A 16,941-nucleotide genomic window follows, 5' to 3' on the forward strand; every position below is an offset into this window, starting at 1 on the left:
TGGATACATGCAGGCATGCACGTGAAGGGAAAGAAAACCACCCCGAAAAGTCAGAGAAAGCAGCCAAAAACACATTTTATAACAAAGGATTTGGTGTTTAGCTATTCGAGGGGTGCTTACCACTGTGAGGACCATGTTTAGGATGCTTCCACACTGAGTCCAAGGTACATACTGCCTCTTTGTGAGGCCATCTGAGTTTCTGCAGGTGGTTAATGGAGCAGGGGCGGGTTAGGACTGCAGCAAGGGAGCCTGGAGGAATGGTGCAGCCCTCCTTTTCGTCCTAGGAATGTAATCCTAGACTGCAGCATCATCTTTCTTTTGGGATGGAGGCCAGGTGCCCTGCATTGTGCAAACTGAGGTGAACATGCTGGCTTTGTGCCTGCTGCCAGTGACTGTTGGCTCTGGCCTCTTACGGCTCGGTCTGCTTGGATATTGCTGTTCTGCGGGGCACATTGCATCCACCTGTCTTCTCATTTGGCTTGAGGGGGGCTGAGAAACCCCCAGCAGCCATGCTGGGGTTGGTGAATGGAAGGGACCATTTTGCCTTTGCAGCTTCTCATGACTTTTGGGTGAGCTATGGAGAAAGCCGTGCTTTTCCCTGTTAACCGACCGCAAAACAAACCCCCACAATCCTGCCATTTCTGGGGCAAAATCTACTTTGATTTTCATGAAGGTCATTTGGCATATTGCAAGAGCATACTGAGTAGTTCACGTTTCATCTGAATGAATAAATTGTGCCTGTTGATTTCATGTGTATTGCTACTGAGAGTTATCTTAATTATGAAAAAATAGTGTATTTTTAAAAATAATTTTAAGTTTGCACTTGTGATGAATTTTGAGTGTCTCAAATCTCAACAGAAATATAGTCTTTCATGTTGTTTGCGAAAATTATCCTCCTGCCAATTTCAGTGATGGCATACTGGTCGGAGCACAGCCTGCCATAGCAGCCAAGGCTCTCTGCAGCCAGCAAGAAGCACAGGTCCTGCTGTACCTGCTCACTCCTCTCTTCTTGCTCTCAAAATCACCTTTGATGAAATCACCTTTTAGAAAAAAACCCTCTAATCCCAATTTTCTGTGTGCTCCTCCTTTAAGTTACTGCATACAGATACCGAGGAAGGGTTCATGACTTTTAAGTCACCCGTGTTTCCCCACGACCATAAGCTAACCATGAGCCACAATACAGAAAATACCGCAGCACTGGCTTCAGTTTTTAACAAGAGGCCCACACAAGCTCAGAAACAATCCTTAAAGATTCCCTGCTGAGGCACGCTGCCAATGCAGAGATAGGTAAACTTTAAGGCTGAAGGAGCAGATGCTGAAAATTTGGAGCAAGGCGGTGTTGCAGCACTTGGGGACAGATATTGCCACACGTAGAGTCACCTTTGTCATCACCAACAACTGATGTGTCCAGCTGTGAAAGGGTGAGCTTCTGGGAGGGTAAGTGTAAAGACAGGCAGCTCTAATGAATGGCAGGACTTTGGACCAGAGAGGGACGGATGCATGAAACGTTCACACACACAGTGGGTTACAGTTATTTAGACTTGTATTCATAAACAGGCTTCAACATGGATTTCAGGGTTACTGTCCCAGTTTGGTATCCACTTAATACCTGCCCTTCTACTGACTGCAAGTGCAACACACTGAGTTCGACACTCACCTCACTGAGTCACCAGTCTGCAGACATTATCAGCCATGGGTTGAAACCATATGCAGATCCAGGGGTCATTTCTACAAAACGAGGACCTGGATGGATGGATTCATATTAAAGCAGCATTTGCATGTTGTAATTATCATCAGTGTTGGTACATATGTGCTACATGTATCATGGCTAATGTAGGCTGTAACAGCAGGTGGCACCTGGCATTGCCTGTCACGTCAGCCACATTTTGCTTTTTCTGTGCATTTGGATTGATATATATATATATTATAGATAACTGGGGTGCTCTTTTTCAGTGAGGAAGCAATTTTTTGCAATACCTTCCCTAGCCTGGTCTGTGTATGGTGCCCTTTTTTATCTGGGCTGATTAAGATTCATGTTTCTTTCCCCCAGAAGTGCTCTCTAAGGTTCCTATTTACACATGATATAAGATCAAAGGGCTAATAATTAAGGCAGTAGTGTGATACTATTTCAGGTCTGCTGCCTGTTTATTTGAAACAGCTGTCTATGAATGTTGGTGGCATGATACAGGGGTTGCTGTGGTTGAAAACAGTGTTTACTGAGTGCTTGGTAAATAGTTGCGCAACTTTCTGTGTAAATGCCAGACAGCATATTAGAGTTTCTCTTGGGTGGTTTCACTTAGGTACAAGCCTTCTCCCCCATTTCTGTAACCGTATTGATCTTGTTTGCTTGCACAAACCTGTGCGGAGTGAGGCGAGAAGGAAATGTGCCACCAAGAAATGACTGAACTTGTGTTTAGCCTGGAGAGGTGAGGACTGAGAGGAGGTGTGGAGGCAGTCTTTGCAAACATGAAAGGCCACTGCAAGGGAGCTGGGAATAATCTCCTCCATCTCTAGTGGCTATGAGACGAGCAGTGGTCTTCAATTGCTGCCAGGAAGAATCGAGTTAGGCGTCAAGGAGAGACTTTGTAATGGTAATGATGGTGAGACAGCAGCCTGCAGAGGCTGTCAAATCTCCATTGCTGAGCATCTTGAAGAGCAGATTAGATCAAGCTTTGGCAGGAATGATATACTGTAACTAATCTAGCCTTAAATCAAGGAAATGGGCTGGATGACCTCCTGAAGTACTTCGTAGTTCATAAGTCTATTTATGCCATTAATATTTGGAGGCAGAGCCTGATTAAACTGTAGTGTACACCAAGTGCTGGAGCAGCTGCTGTTTCTTCCATCCATAACTTGGTGAGAGAGGGCTTAGCAGAACTCTGTGAGAAGCAGCGTGCTCCGAGGGAGGATGGTACCAATGTGCCCACGCTATGCATGTCTCAGCTTGGCTCTTTGGAGACAGACATGAAGTCAGCAGGGGCTGCTGAGCTTTCCTGAAGCAGTACCCACTGCCCTCCAGAAAATCCCTCTTCTGTCACCTGCAGTGGGTCCAAATGCTTTTGTGGGACACTGGATACCTGGCCAGAGCACGGCCATTCTTTGTTTCCCATGCTCCAAAAGAAGAATTTAGTTAAAAAACATTGTTTTCCCCTCCCCAATGGCACGCGCTTTCATTTCCAGGCGTTTCTTATTTGCGTTTGGTTCTCCAGATGTAAAACAGACCCACGGGGTCAGGCGGGGCAGGTTTTCTATTTTTCACATCGCTGCACCCACAGAAGGATGGAATTCAGTATCGCTCACATTATAAGGGGGAAAAGCCTTCCTACTCATGTTGTTTTCAAGAATGTAGACTTTTCTTGCAGTAATGCTAAGGAAAAACCCCTCCTTTTCTGCTGCAAAGGGCTGCTGTAGGCCCAGGTAATGCTGTGGGCTGTGAATGAACACGCTTCCCCGTAACACATTATTCTCTGTAAGACACGAGAAAGCTGAGACAGGCAAAAGCAACCAGTAAAGATTGCACGCTGTAAAATGGATTAGCAGGTAGATGACTTCTTGAAATGGAAAGGATTGCTTCTCACAGGGGCCTGGATTTACTTATCTACCATGCAAGTACTTGCATATTAATAGCTAATCTGCATATGATAAATTAATAAAATAGATTTAGGTGTAGAAGAGGAAAAAAACCCCAACAACCTAGATATGTGGTGCTCTTTCATTTACCTGAAAACATTGATGGGGGATCTGTGAGGAAATTAGTAACATTTACTGGAAGAGGAGTTTATGCATGTGTGATGGATTTCCAGATTCTTTCTGTGGTGGCTGCAATTTAGCCATATGTCTCCTGAAATGAGAGCCTGTCCTGTTTGTAGTGCTTTGCAGAGCTGGCTTTGTACGCAGCCACCTTCCTTTCAATATAGGAATCCAAAGCTTACAGAGCTGCAAATAAAAATGCAACCTGTATAAGCCAGTGTAGAAATTTCTCCTGAGTCCACAGATGATCAAAATTATATTGTTGGAGAGCGTTATTTAATGTCATACCTGCCGGCAGTTAGTTACTGTAGTGCACAGCAGATGCAGTGTAAAAGAGTTTGGGCAGATGTGCAGGCCGTGGCGTGGATGAGCTCAGTTGAATGGCAGGAGGGACCAGGGCAGCAGGGCAGGCAGGGGAGGCTGGGGAAACACCCGTGCCCATTCCTCTCTGTGTTTCCCAGCTTCCTGTAGGAAGAGATTGTGATATTGCATTAACTGCTGTGCTACCAGAGCCAGCATCTCAGCTGGCTAACTTGTGCCAGTGCCGTTGCGCTGATTACAGCACTAACTAGAGCCTGGTGGTGGGCTATATGCCAGATTTTTCCTGATGCTGTGGTGGGGTTTGGAGTCTTTCTTCCTGGTCTTTGCTGTGACACGTGGCTGAGCTGCTGTCAGCATCGCAGCTGCCTAGCTTGGATAGATCCGTCTGTAACACTGCAGCCCCAGCAGAGACTTTCCTATCATGGTGAGAGCCACGCCACTGGCTAGCTGGCCATTTCTAATCAAGCAGCAAACATGGCAGTAAACGTGTTCTGCCTTACTTCACTCCAGCTCTCAGACCATTAACAAAAAACCTTAAAATGCGGACCTTTCATCCACAGGTCTCAAAAGATGTAGCATTAATGATGTAAGCTTCCCATCAGCTCTACATGGTGTCGGCTTTGTAGCAAAACAAAAGCACAAAGGAAAGTACCCTTCTTTTTGTGTTTGTGGGGTTCCCGCCTCATAGTCGTATCTCTGTCCAGTACTACAGACTGGCCTGTTGGCCCTGACTGAGGACAGCATTTTGTAGTGAAAGGCTGTGAAATTCTGCCTCTGGAGATTATAGTCTAGAAAGTAGAGCAGATAGAGGCAAACAAAGGATGGAGGAGAAAGTCCGAGCGATTAACTCTTGTTGTAAATATCTGTATTTGGAAAAAGCTGTGCTTACACAGTCAGGGAACTGACAAATCAGGTGAGCTATGGGCCCAAGGAAAACACAGCTCAATTTTTAATATCAAATACTCTAAGCAGTAATCACAGTGAGCAGCTTACCAGCAATTCAGTCTGGAATATGTCTGCGTTGCTTGTTAGATAATTTTGAGCTGTGGCCATATTCATGGAGATTGTGATGTGTTTCAGGACAATTCACAAGCAGGCAAAAGGACTAAATTCAGCAAATTGATTCTCCGCTGCAAATATGTCAACCAGAACTAGTGTCTTATAATGAGGTATTGCACATTTCTCATTTCCAACTCAAATAAACATGCTGCTGTGCTATTGCATTGTTTATCATGAGAAATTTTGACTTCGTAAACATTGAATCATGAAACTGAGGTTGCATTACACTTTCTGTGTGTGGAAAAAAAGAAGAGTCCTGCATCACCTGGATCCCCTCCTCTACTGCCCTTCCAAGGTGCCATGCTGGTCCTTGGAAAGGGGATCAGAACGTGAGCTTGTAATATTTGAAACTATGCCCTTTTCCACTCGGACGTTTTGTCATTGGGGTAGATGCCAACATTAAATTTGTGTCCCTTGCTGTAATGCTCTGACACGAATAATTTTTCAAACTCAGATGATTTTGAAAAATTGGAGTGAATGTTTTTTGCCCAGGATGCCCACTGAGCCCTGCTGGACCACCGTCAGCACCCAAGCGGTAAGAGGTTCCAGTTGTTGAACAAACACTTGCTCTGGGTTCATTTTCCCACAAGTCTGTAAGGAAAGATGTGTTTCGCAGAAGCGGTTGCATGTGTGGTGGCTCTTTGCATTGTAGTTTGCCTAGCCCATGGCTACCTGTGCCACGTTGAAGCCAGTGGGTTTTTCCTGCTTAGCAGTTTTGCCTTGAAGCTGTAAGAAGTAAGATCATTTATTGGAGGGGAGCTGAGTTGTATTTGATGGAGCTGAGAGCCTGGGTTGAGGAAACTCAGTTGCTAGGCTCAAGCAGGTTTGGCCAAAAGTGTGAAGAACAGTTGTTACCAGCAATGTCCTTCCTCACGCTGGGGGGAAATGAGCATTTAGAGCCTGAAGGGAGCAAAAGATGCAGCCGCTGAAGCCATATAATCGTGAACCTGAGAGTCAGATCCCAGGCTCAGGAGCCAAAAGATATTTGTGTGTCCATGCCTTGTCCTTTCGTCTCCTATAAAGCCAATGAACAAAACTAAAAACCCCCTCAGACAATTTCAGTTTAAGACAACTTGCTGTCAGACTGCTGTAGAACTCGATTTTAGCTGAGGAATACTTTGCTCAGATCTGACACTAAGTGTCCCAGCTGGGTTAGAATTACACATAAATGTGTACACTTCTATAATATTTGCATGTTTCTGTATGTACTGCTCACTGCATTTGAGGATCCCAAGGGCTTTAGTGTTGTGGAGAGGGATACACTAGCCAGCTCTTACCCAAAGGTCAAGTTTAAGTCATGAGGGCCTGTGATTTTCACTTCTATTCCACCTGTTGTTCTCTTTTGGCAGCTCATGTGAAGGACCAGGCCTGCTGATATGCTGTGGGCCTGCCCTCAGCCCCAGCATTACTTTTGGAAACAGACCACATCCCTTCAGAATCGTTGCTCAGTGGGGTTTTTGGGTTTTCTTGTTTTGTTTTGGATTTTTTTCCTTGTCTCTCCAAACGTACTAAAGTGTCATTAAGACAAATGGCAAACATTTCTCCTTTCCTCACATCTGTCAAAACTTCAAAATCTGCTTTCATGACATTTCACAGAGCCTTTTTTTTTACATGCCATTCAAAGGACATAGAATCCCAATGAGCCTTGCTTCTGTGATTTTCATCTGCTGCGTGCTATTACCCCTGTATAATAAATTAACAAAAAGGGACATGGGAAGGGGGGAACAAAAGGTGATATAACATCTGTGGGGTGGGACGAAAGGGAAAGGAATTAGGTACCCACACAGGATTTTGAGACACTCTTAGAATGAAGTCTCTATGTGTTACCACCAAAAGGATGTGCTCCTGAGCACCTGAGCAGAGTGGTTCTTCAACCTGCACCCCACCAGCAAGGAGCCTGAGCTCCTTGAGAGTAAAGAAATTGGAGTCATCTAAGGAAAACTCTGGAAGACTCGGGAGTATCTTTGCATTTCCGGTGTCAGTAGAGTGTCAGGAACTGAAAGGAAATTTCATTTTTGGCCATTTAATTTTAAAAGTAATCTGTTGTTTCTGCAATTGCACATTTGGCCGGCAGATGTTAACTGATGTGCTTGATTTTAGGTGCTGTAAATGTGCAATCTATCTGCTATATAATAATTTATAATGGGAGAACACTACTTTTTCTCATCAAAATACAGAAGGAAAAATGCACCAAAACTTGCTTAAGTTCCTCTTTTATGGAGAGAAAAGTGGACAGCTATTTCTCTTAATTCAAGGCTGAGAAGCTAGTGGTGCTGGTAGCTCAGGTTCTTCCCTGTTTATCACTACAATACAAATAGCAGCCACCTCCTCTCCATCCTCTGGGTAGGGGAAGAACATCTTCAGATGGGCTGGCTGGCCTGTAATGGTTTGTATAATAGCAATGTAGTTAACAAGATGCTGGGCAAGTCTCCATTAGTTTGTTAAAGGTCACCCATGAGTAAAAGACCTACTTTCAATACGAGAGATGCTGAGGAACAGCTCTGCTAGCAGCAGTCTGTAAGCACCCAGTAATTATATAGGGCCTCTTCAGCCAGGAAGATGTACTTTGCAGGTTACCAACAGCTATAGTTGTAGATGGCTGGTTTTCCATCTTCACGGTACAAACAATTCATGGATATGTGGATGAAGCACTCTATAGACAGATAGGAAAAGCCTCACGCTCGCAGGCCCTTGTCCTCATGGGGGACTTCAACCACCCTGACATCTGTTGGCGTGACGGTGTGGCCTGGCACAAGCAATCCAGGAGATTCCTCCATTGTGTGGAACACAACTTCCTTCTGCAAGTAATAGAGGAGCCAACAAGGAGAGGGGCCATGCTTGACCTCGTGCTCACCAGCAGGGAAGGGCTGGTTGGAAATGTGACGCTCCAGGGCAGCCTTGGGTGCAGCGATCAGGAGATGGTCGAGTTCAAGATCCTCAGGACAGTGAGAAGAGTGTGCAGCAAGCTCACTGCCCTGGACTGCAAGAGAGCAGACTTTGGCCTCTTAGGAACCTGCTTAGTAAGGTTCCATGGGATATAGCCCTGGAGGGCAGGGGGGCCCAAGACTCTTGGCTGATATTCAAGGATCACCTGCTACAAGCTCTGGAGTGCTGCATCCCAACTAGAAGGAAGTGCGGCAGGAGGGCCAGGAGACCTCCTTGGATGGATAAGGAGCTGCTGAGGAAACTTAGAGGGGAAAAAAGAGGCTTATAAAAGGTGGAAGCGAGGACAGGCAGCCTGGGAAAAATACAGGGATGTTGTCTGGGAAGCTAGGGACAAGGTTAGGAAAGCTAAGGCCCAGTTAGAATTAAACTTGGCCAGGGATGTTAAAGATAACAGGAAGGGATTCTATAGGTACGTAGCGAATAAAAGACAGACTAGGGACAACGTAGGTCCCCTCCATAAGCTATCAGCAGAACTGGCTACCCTGGGTTTGGAGAAGGCTGAGGTTCTGAATGACTTCTTTGCCTCGGTCTTCACTGCAAAGGCTCTGACCGCACCACCCAAGGCTTGGAAGGCAGACGCAGGGACTGTGAGAATGAAGACCTTGGGCCCACTGTAGGAGAGGATCTGGTTCAAGACCATCTTAAGAACCTGAACATGCACAAGTCCATGGGACCTGATGAAATCCATCCACAGGTCCTGAAGGAGCTGGCGAATGAAGTTGCTAAGCCACTGGCCATCACATTTGAAAAACTCATGGCCGTCAGGTGAAGTTCCCGATGACTGGAAAAAGGGAAATATAACCCCCATTTTCAAGAAGGGGAAAATGGAAGACCCGGGGAATTACAGACCAGTCAGTCTCACCTCTGTGCCTGGTAAAATCTTGGAGCACATTCTCCTGGAAGGCATGCTAAGGCACATGAAAAACAACAAGGTGCTTGGTGACAGCCAGCATGGCTTCACTAAGGGGAAATCCTGCCTGACCAATTTGGTGGCCTTCTATGATGGGGCTATGGAACTGATGGACAGGGGCAGAGCAGTTGACATCATCTACCTGGGCTTGTGTAAAGCGTTTCACACTGTCCCGCATGACATCCTTGTCTCTAAATTGGAGATATCAGTTTGATGGATGGACCACTCAGTGGGTAAAGAACTGGCTGGATGGCCACACACAGAGTTGTGGTCAATGGCTCGATGTCCAGCTGGAGACCAGTAATGAGTGGTGTCCCTCATGGATCAGTGTTGGGACCGGTCTTGTTCAACATCTTTGTTGCTGACATGGACAGTGGGGTTGAGTGTGCCCTCAGCAAGTTTGCCAATGACACCAAGCTGTGTGGTCCGGTTGATATGCTGGAGGGAAGGGATGCCATCCAGAGGGACCTTGACACACTTGTGAGGTGGGCTGATGCCAACCTTATGAAGTTCAACCATGCCAAGTGCAAGGTCCTACAGCTGGGTCGGAGCAATCCCAGGCACAGCTACAGGTTGGGCAGAGAAGAGATTCAGAGCGGCCCTGCGGAGAAGGACTTGGGGGTGCTGGTCGATGAGAAAATGAACATGAGCCGGCTTCAGTGTGCGCTCACAGCCCAGAAAGCCAACCGTATCCTGGGCTGCATCAAAAGGAGCGTGACCAGCAGGTCGAAGGAGGTGATCCTGCCCCTCTACTCTGCTCTTGTGAGACCTCACCTGGAGCATTGTGTGCAGTTCTGGTGTCCTCAACGTAAAAAGGACATGGAACTGCTGGAACAAGTCCAGAGGAGGGCCACGAGGATGATCAGGGGACTGGAGCACCTCCCATATGAAGACAGGCTGAGGAAGTTGGGGCTGTTCAGCCTGGAGAAGAGAAGGCTGCGTGGAGACCTCATAGCAGCCTTCCAGTACCTGAAGGGGGGCTGTAGAGATGCTGGTGAGGGACTCTTCATCAGGGACTGTAGTGAAAGGACAAGGGGTAACGGGTTAAAACTTAAACAGGGGAAGTTTAGATTGGATATAAGGAGGAAATTATTTCCTGTTAGGGTGGTGAGGCACTGGAATGGGTTGCCCAGGGAAGTTGTGAATGCTCCATTCATAGCAGTGTTCAACACCAGGTTGGACAAATCCTTGTGTGGCATGGTTTAGTGTGAGGTGTCCCTGCCCATGGCAGGGGGTTGGAACTAGATGATCTTAAGTCCTTTCCAACCCTAATTATTCTATGATTCTATGATTCTATGATATAGCCTATACTGGTAATTTTGTAGAAAATGTGGAACTTGGGGCTGGTACTACACAAATAAACAAAAATAAATAAAATGATAATGTGTATATATAGGTATATGTATATGTAGTGCTGCACATACATACAGACATTTTTTCATAGTCCTATAGTACCTCATGTCTATCTGAGCAGCGCAATATGCTGCATAGCAACTTGGCAGTCACCCTTTATGCTCCCTCAAAGCAGGGAAGAGACCATCACCTCCAGGTGACTTCCAGCCTTGTGGGACTTTTGGTGCCCCACTGCTGTGCCTGAATCACCAGAGCCCTTGTAAGTGGCCTCACAGGTCTGAGTTACATGAGACCCGCAGCCTCCTTCCTGCCTGAGATGTGATGCACACACCAAATTGCCTTTCACTGTCTCCCCTGAAGTCAAAGTTCAGCTTTCTCCAGCAGCACCAGCCAGCAGGAAGCCTAGATAATAGTTTGACATGGTAGGAGTCAACACAGAAAAATACGCTTCTGCCTCGATATGGAGCCTTGTACAGGTTTTTTAATATATTTTCAGGAAGTTTCCAAATGAAGCAGATACAGCAGAAACTGATGAAAATTTTATTTCACTTGCAGCAGGGGAAAGGGAAGAGGAAGATGGGTTAATGTGCTTCAGAGAAGAAGATCCTCCAGAAGGAATGTTTAAAAGTAGTCACCTGCCCTACTTTTACCTTTCATGTTGGATGCCATCTTTTACTAAATTGCCAAGGTTTTTATTCACATCAACAGGATCTTTGGAGTGCTCACTTCAGGAAATCAGTGTGTATTTGGGGGGCCTAAATCTGAACTAAGAATAGGTTTGTGGGTTTTCATACCCCTGGCTACATGTAAATTTTAATGCAACTTTCAATCATTATTGCTGAATCAAAGAGAAGTCTCAGTTACTGCCTGTATCCTATTTAACAGAAAAATAAAGATCTCTTCTGTTGCAGACATACATTACTGTGTGAATGGATGATGGGATGATGCTGCCTCAATCACTGTGCCTCACATTCGTGTTGATTAGCTGCCCTGTTTTAGGGCTGTTTGCACTACGCAACAGACTAGTAAAATCATAGAATCATAGAATAGTTAGGGTTGCAAAGGACCTTAAGGTCATCTAGTTCCAGCCCCCCTGCCATGGGCAGGGACACCTCACACTAAATCATTAGTGTGAAAATAACAGTCTTTACCTTAAGAATTAAACATGTAAAACACATGACTAAAATGACTGAGGCTTACGGGGATAAGTGACAGGGCTGAAGTGCACAAGTGAAAACAATCAGAACTCCTGTGTAAAGTGGCAGTGATATATTCTGAATGTCACATTACACTGCACAATGCTATGCGTTCTCCTAAAACGCTCTTTAATTATAGTAGCTCAAGCCTTACAGTCACAAAACTCAAGTGCACTAGAGGTGGGCACCATTTAAGCAACAAAAACTATGTTGCTGAAGATGCAGCACAAATGGGAAGTTCATCTCCCAGATAATAGCAAGACTTACCTGTGATATTTCATTACCTATGTGTCTATTTAAGGCTAACAGTGGGATGGTTTAAAGGGGGGGGGGTGTCTAAAAACTTTTATTAAAACTATTATCCTTTACAGTATTTCTTTCCACTTTATCTTTCCTTTCTAATGCTTGTATAGTGAATTGCTTTGGTTGATGTTATTTTTGCATACAAGCCACTTACATACTGTCCTGCTTTTGCCTGGGATAGAGTTAAGTTTCTTCCTAGCAGATGGTACAGTGCTGGGTTTTGGATTTGGGATAATGATAACACATGAATGTTCTAGTTGTGCTAAGAAGTGCTTACTCTGAATCAACCCAGAATGGCTCAATCGCTCCTCCGTTTGGGCTTGGTATCGGTCAGTGGGTGGTGAGCAATTGTGTTGTGCATCACTTGTGTTTATTGGGTTTTGGTTTGTTTGTTTTCCTTTTCTATATTTTTCTCCTTATTTTCCCCTTCTTTTTATTTTTACTATTATTATTTATTATTTTATGGAATTTTAGTTATTAAACTATACTTATCTCAGCCTGCGTCTTTTATTTTCCTTTGATTCTCCTCCTCATCCCACCTGGGGAAGGGGGAATGGGGGTGATGAGTGAGTGGCTGCGTGGTACTTCGTTTCTGGCTGGGTTTAAACCATGCCTCCTGCTCTTTCCATGCTGTGGTGAAGGGTGACAACCTGTTAGGGAAATCTATTCCTATTTATCAGCTCTTCTCAAGGATCTTCAAATGAGGGATACACCAGCTAACAGACGTCCAAGTTCAACAGTTCCAGGGGAGCTGGAGCACCTTGCATGGGGACAGGAGCCAGGAATGCGCCATGTCAGCAGTCCATTGCAATTTGGCAGGCAAAAATGACTTTGGCAATTTTGTTCCTCTCCTTCCTGTTGCCTGTCAGAAAAGGCACCCATCCCCTCAGGCATCATTAGAAACATCCCACAGTTGGATATGGATAAATAAGGGAAGTGCAAGCCAAAACTTAGTTCCTGAATTAAATGAAAAATCTCTGCCTGTGGTGGCTTGAGTGTCCTGGAGAGTGCAACCTGTGCCTTTGCTGCCAGCTTTACTATAGATGTTTTCTTTCTGTTAGATGGTACCAATGCATTCATTAGTAGACCTCTGAAGATTGATTTTAGATCTGATATCACCTCATTTGCCACTTTTCTTTCATATCCTCGTACACTTTTCCTATGCCAGGTATTCCCAAGGGAATCGGGTTTTAATGATGGAAGGGTTTCACTGTGCTGTCAAAAGCACTTTGGTACTTCCCAGGCAGGTTCTTCAGGATTCATCTGGCCAGGCTGCACTCCCAGGACACCTCCTTGGTTGTCCTGCAACTCCCTTCCTCTCATTGTCCTTTGTAAATACCGACCCAACTCACCTCGGTGCTGCCGAGCTCTGACAGTTCACTGCCATTTTGGGGAATAGCCAAATTACGGTTGTCTTCAGCAAAACTCATCACCTGCTTGTGAAAGTTCAAGGGCTGGGTTTGTGGATTTAGAGTCATGCTGTCTCTGCAAAACACGCTTTGCAGTTACGAACAAATTAATAAATATCGCATGTGATGATTTGGCAAGCAAAAAGCGATGAGTTCCTTAAATAAAGTATTAGCAACTAAAATCTGTGATCAGCTCAAATATTTATTGAGAGGAAAGCACGCATGAAAAATTGAAAAAGGATATTAGTTCTAAACTAAAATGTTTTCTTGGCAAACCCACATGAAAAGATTTTTAAAAACCATTTTAATGTTAGTTGGCAAAGTATTAGAAATTAATCATTTATTCCTAAGCAAAAATGAGGTACTGAAAAGCATGTGAAATGTGAGGAAAGAATCATATTTTAGTATCACAGTGCCCTACCACATTCCTGACAGAGGATGTGTTTGTCAAAGGGCTCTAGACTTATGTTCTCAAGAACAGCTGGATGTACGAACCATAATTTACTATTAATGAGCAAGAATGTGGCATTTCAAGTATATTATGTTACATGGAGGAAGATGTTTTGAAAACTGCATTGTAGCTGCTTGGAATTAAATGGATATTCCTCTGCCACCGCTCAAAACATAGAGTAACTGAACTGCTTGCTCCTGTTTTCCTTTGCAGTGATACCCATTTCTTTGTAGCTTCTGATATTTAGATGAAGCACTTCTTGCATAGAGAGGGAAAAACCAAACTCTTTCCTAAATGTGTGCTTTCGTAAAGCATCTGCTTTGCTTGTCACTCAGTGACTGGTGTTAAGAATTCAGGAGAACCCTTTTGGATGATCAACATCCCAGGATAGCATGGACATAGAATGTCTATGTATCTGCATGAGATCAGGATGCATCTGCGTGAGTGGCTCTGTGATCAATGCATGCTATCTTAAAAAATACATAATTTTATTTTATTTTATTATTTTATTTCATTTTATTTTATTCTGCTGTAAACATTCTCTGCATTCACACTTGGAGTGTTGTGCAGCAGAGTAACACACAAGAAATGGCTTCTGTCCTGGAAAACCAACAGCTCATTTCAGTTGAGAAACCTGGAGCCATGCGTAAGTGCTTGTGCTCCCTCGGTCTCCCCCACTTGCCCCTTTTTTTTTAATATCATTCTGCTCTTACAGTGCCAAAGGAAAAATTCAGTCAGAGCTGAGCCTCTGTACAAAATACAAGAGGTTTGCTGGAGTCCCCTGCTGTGCAGGGAAGAAGCATCAGCTGATTGATCCACCATGTCGTTTTACCTTCTCCCAGGATTTCACAGCCGTAAATGTCTCTGTCTGTAAAGATCCTAAAGCAGGTGTAAATATGATTGAGGTTTTGCACTGGAAGCAAAAATCAAATGTTAGCGTTAAGGGAAAGAAGCACGTGTGTGGAAGAAGCAGCAGCTGGATTCATAGGCGTCATTTCTGGATCCAAGAACATACTTCCATTTTACTATTTTGGAGACCTAGGAGTAAGAGGCTTTGAACATCTTCCCCTCTCCTTCTGATGAGTCTCAATTTACCATGTTTGTATCCTTTTTGATTGGAAAATGCTTGCCGCTGTGCATGTTGCACATGCCATGCTGCATCCTTGCAGCCACAGCCCTTTGTGCTTGGTGTTTGCAGATGTATGGCTTTTTCCATCATACATCACAGCCGTGACAGCAGACTGATGATCTACAACTCCAAGCGCTGTAGCTCTGATGATGTGGCTGTGGCTGTAGTAATAATGTGGGCCTACTCCAGGGACAGCAACGCTGCATGGGGTTTTTTAAAGGTGAAGCAAAAGGCTTAAATCCCTGTTTGTTTCCTATCTGCCTCCATCCCCAGAGCTGCTTCAAGTTCCAGATCAATGAAAAAATTAATCAATTTCTGTGGAAATATCATAAGTGGTGTGGGAGAACTCACTGATTTAGATGCTGGACAGGCTATCACATAATAAAGCTTTGTAAATACAGAACTGGGGAGAAATGCAAAGGGAAATCTGACTTTTGGATCTCTTACCCTAACAGGTAAATACTGTCGTAACAGAAACAGAACAAACTAGTCTTCTCAGTGTCTTCAGCTTGATCAACTCTTGCAGTTTTTACATAGGCTTGTATCTCTAGCCTTCATTAAAACTCCAGCTCCTGGAGGGAAGTGAGTTTGTTACATACATCACATCTTTCCTAAGTAAATAAACGTTACCTTCTTTGAAAGGAAATGTAAACTCTTCAAATAGTGACATCTGTTACCCACTGAAGTTCAGAAATAGAAAGGTCAAGGAAAGAACTCACATTTTGTTTTTACCATATTACTTTGGTTTTAAACCGCCCCACTGATTTAAGATTGAGTCATGATGCTTGATTGTTTGGGGGTAGCAACAGTACTGAATTTAGATCCCCACCGGGCAGTCACTCTCTGTCTTGCTGCAGTTCTGCAGCTGGTGGTGCCAAGCCAGAACCCAAACTCCTTTCTCTCCATCCAGAAATATACTGCCTGCTTTTCACGGACTGGATGGCCCCAGTTCTGGGGCTGCCTGTTCGCATGCAGACCCCAGCGCCACTGCGGTCCCTGCCAGCCAGGCTACATTTACAGCCACGGGAAACTGCCTTTCTCTGAAGCCCAGATATGTGAAAGAAGACATGCTAACTTCAGCAAGATTTGACTCAAGCCAAGTCTCATGCATCACACAAAAGTTGGGAACACTGCCTGTGCACACTGGTATAAATAGTGCAACATGCTTTTCTTGTGGGTTTGTTTTGGGGCTTTTTTTAATTTAGATATTCGATTTTTAAAGCATATAATTCAGCTGAGGCCAAATGATTTTAAAAGGTGAACTCGAAAGTATCTGAATTAGTGAAAGTAAAGTAATTCCATTTTTTCTCTGGGAAATGAAAGGAAAAACTGCACTGGCAGACATATCGGCTAGTGTTAATTAAGCTGTTTAATAGCTGTTTGCAAAGAACCTTAAACATATACGGCACTGAAAAGGAAAAAGCATCACAAGTGAACTGACCCCCAGCTCTGGCTGAAGGAGAGAGGAGCTCCTTACATGAACCATATACAAGCTCCTTCCTTTATGAAGTTGCTGTCCTAATATTGTAGTAGTATTATAGAAAAGGTAAAGGATGGGCTTTATTTGCCCACATAAAGCAAGCTGCATCTTGTGGTAGCTTACTGCAATAAAAAGGGCGTAATCACCAAACACCATCGCATTGCTAGGTTGCATATAGTCAAGATGAAACATGCTGTGTTGAGAGGGGTCAGCTTTCTTCCAATTCAGCTGTTCTGAAGCCCCACGCCTGCTTCCCTGTTGCCCACAGCTGGTGGACATCAAGCTTTGTCCAAAATGTCCACACACCCTCAGAGAATAGCTTGGGAGTTTTGCCTACTGGAATTAAAGCCTATTACTTCCCTTTCTGTCCTCACTGACTAATGAGAATTGGTCCCAATCTTCTTAATAATGTCCCTTAACATGCCTGTAGGTAGTTACGTGTCCCTTCAGCCCTCTCTTCTCCAGTCTGAACATGCCTTTCTCTCACAGATCTTATTTTCCAAATCCTTTATCACCTTTGTTGCTTTCCTGTGAGCTCTTCCCAATTAATCTTTAACGAAAATGTGCCCAGCACCAAATGCGCTGTGCCATTGCCTCTGTGCTGAAAGAGAGCAGCATAATTAGCATAATTATC

Source organism: Lathamus discolor, chromosome 1 (genome assembly GCF_037157495.1).
Source record: "Lathamus discolor isolate bLatDis1 chromosome 1, bLatDis1.hap1, whole genome shotgun sequence".
In the NCBI taxonomy this organism is placed as follows: domain Eukaryota; kingdom Metazoa; phylum Chordata; class Aves; order Psittaciformes; family Psittacidae; genus Lathamus; species Lathamus discolor.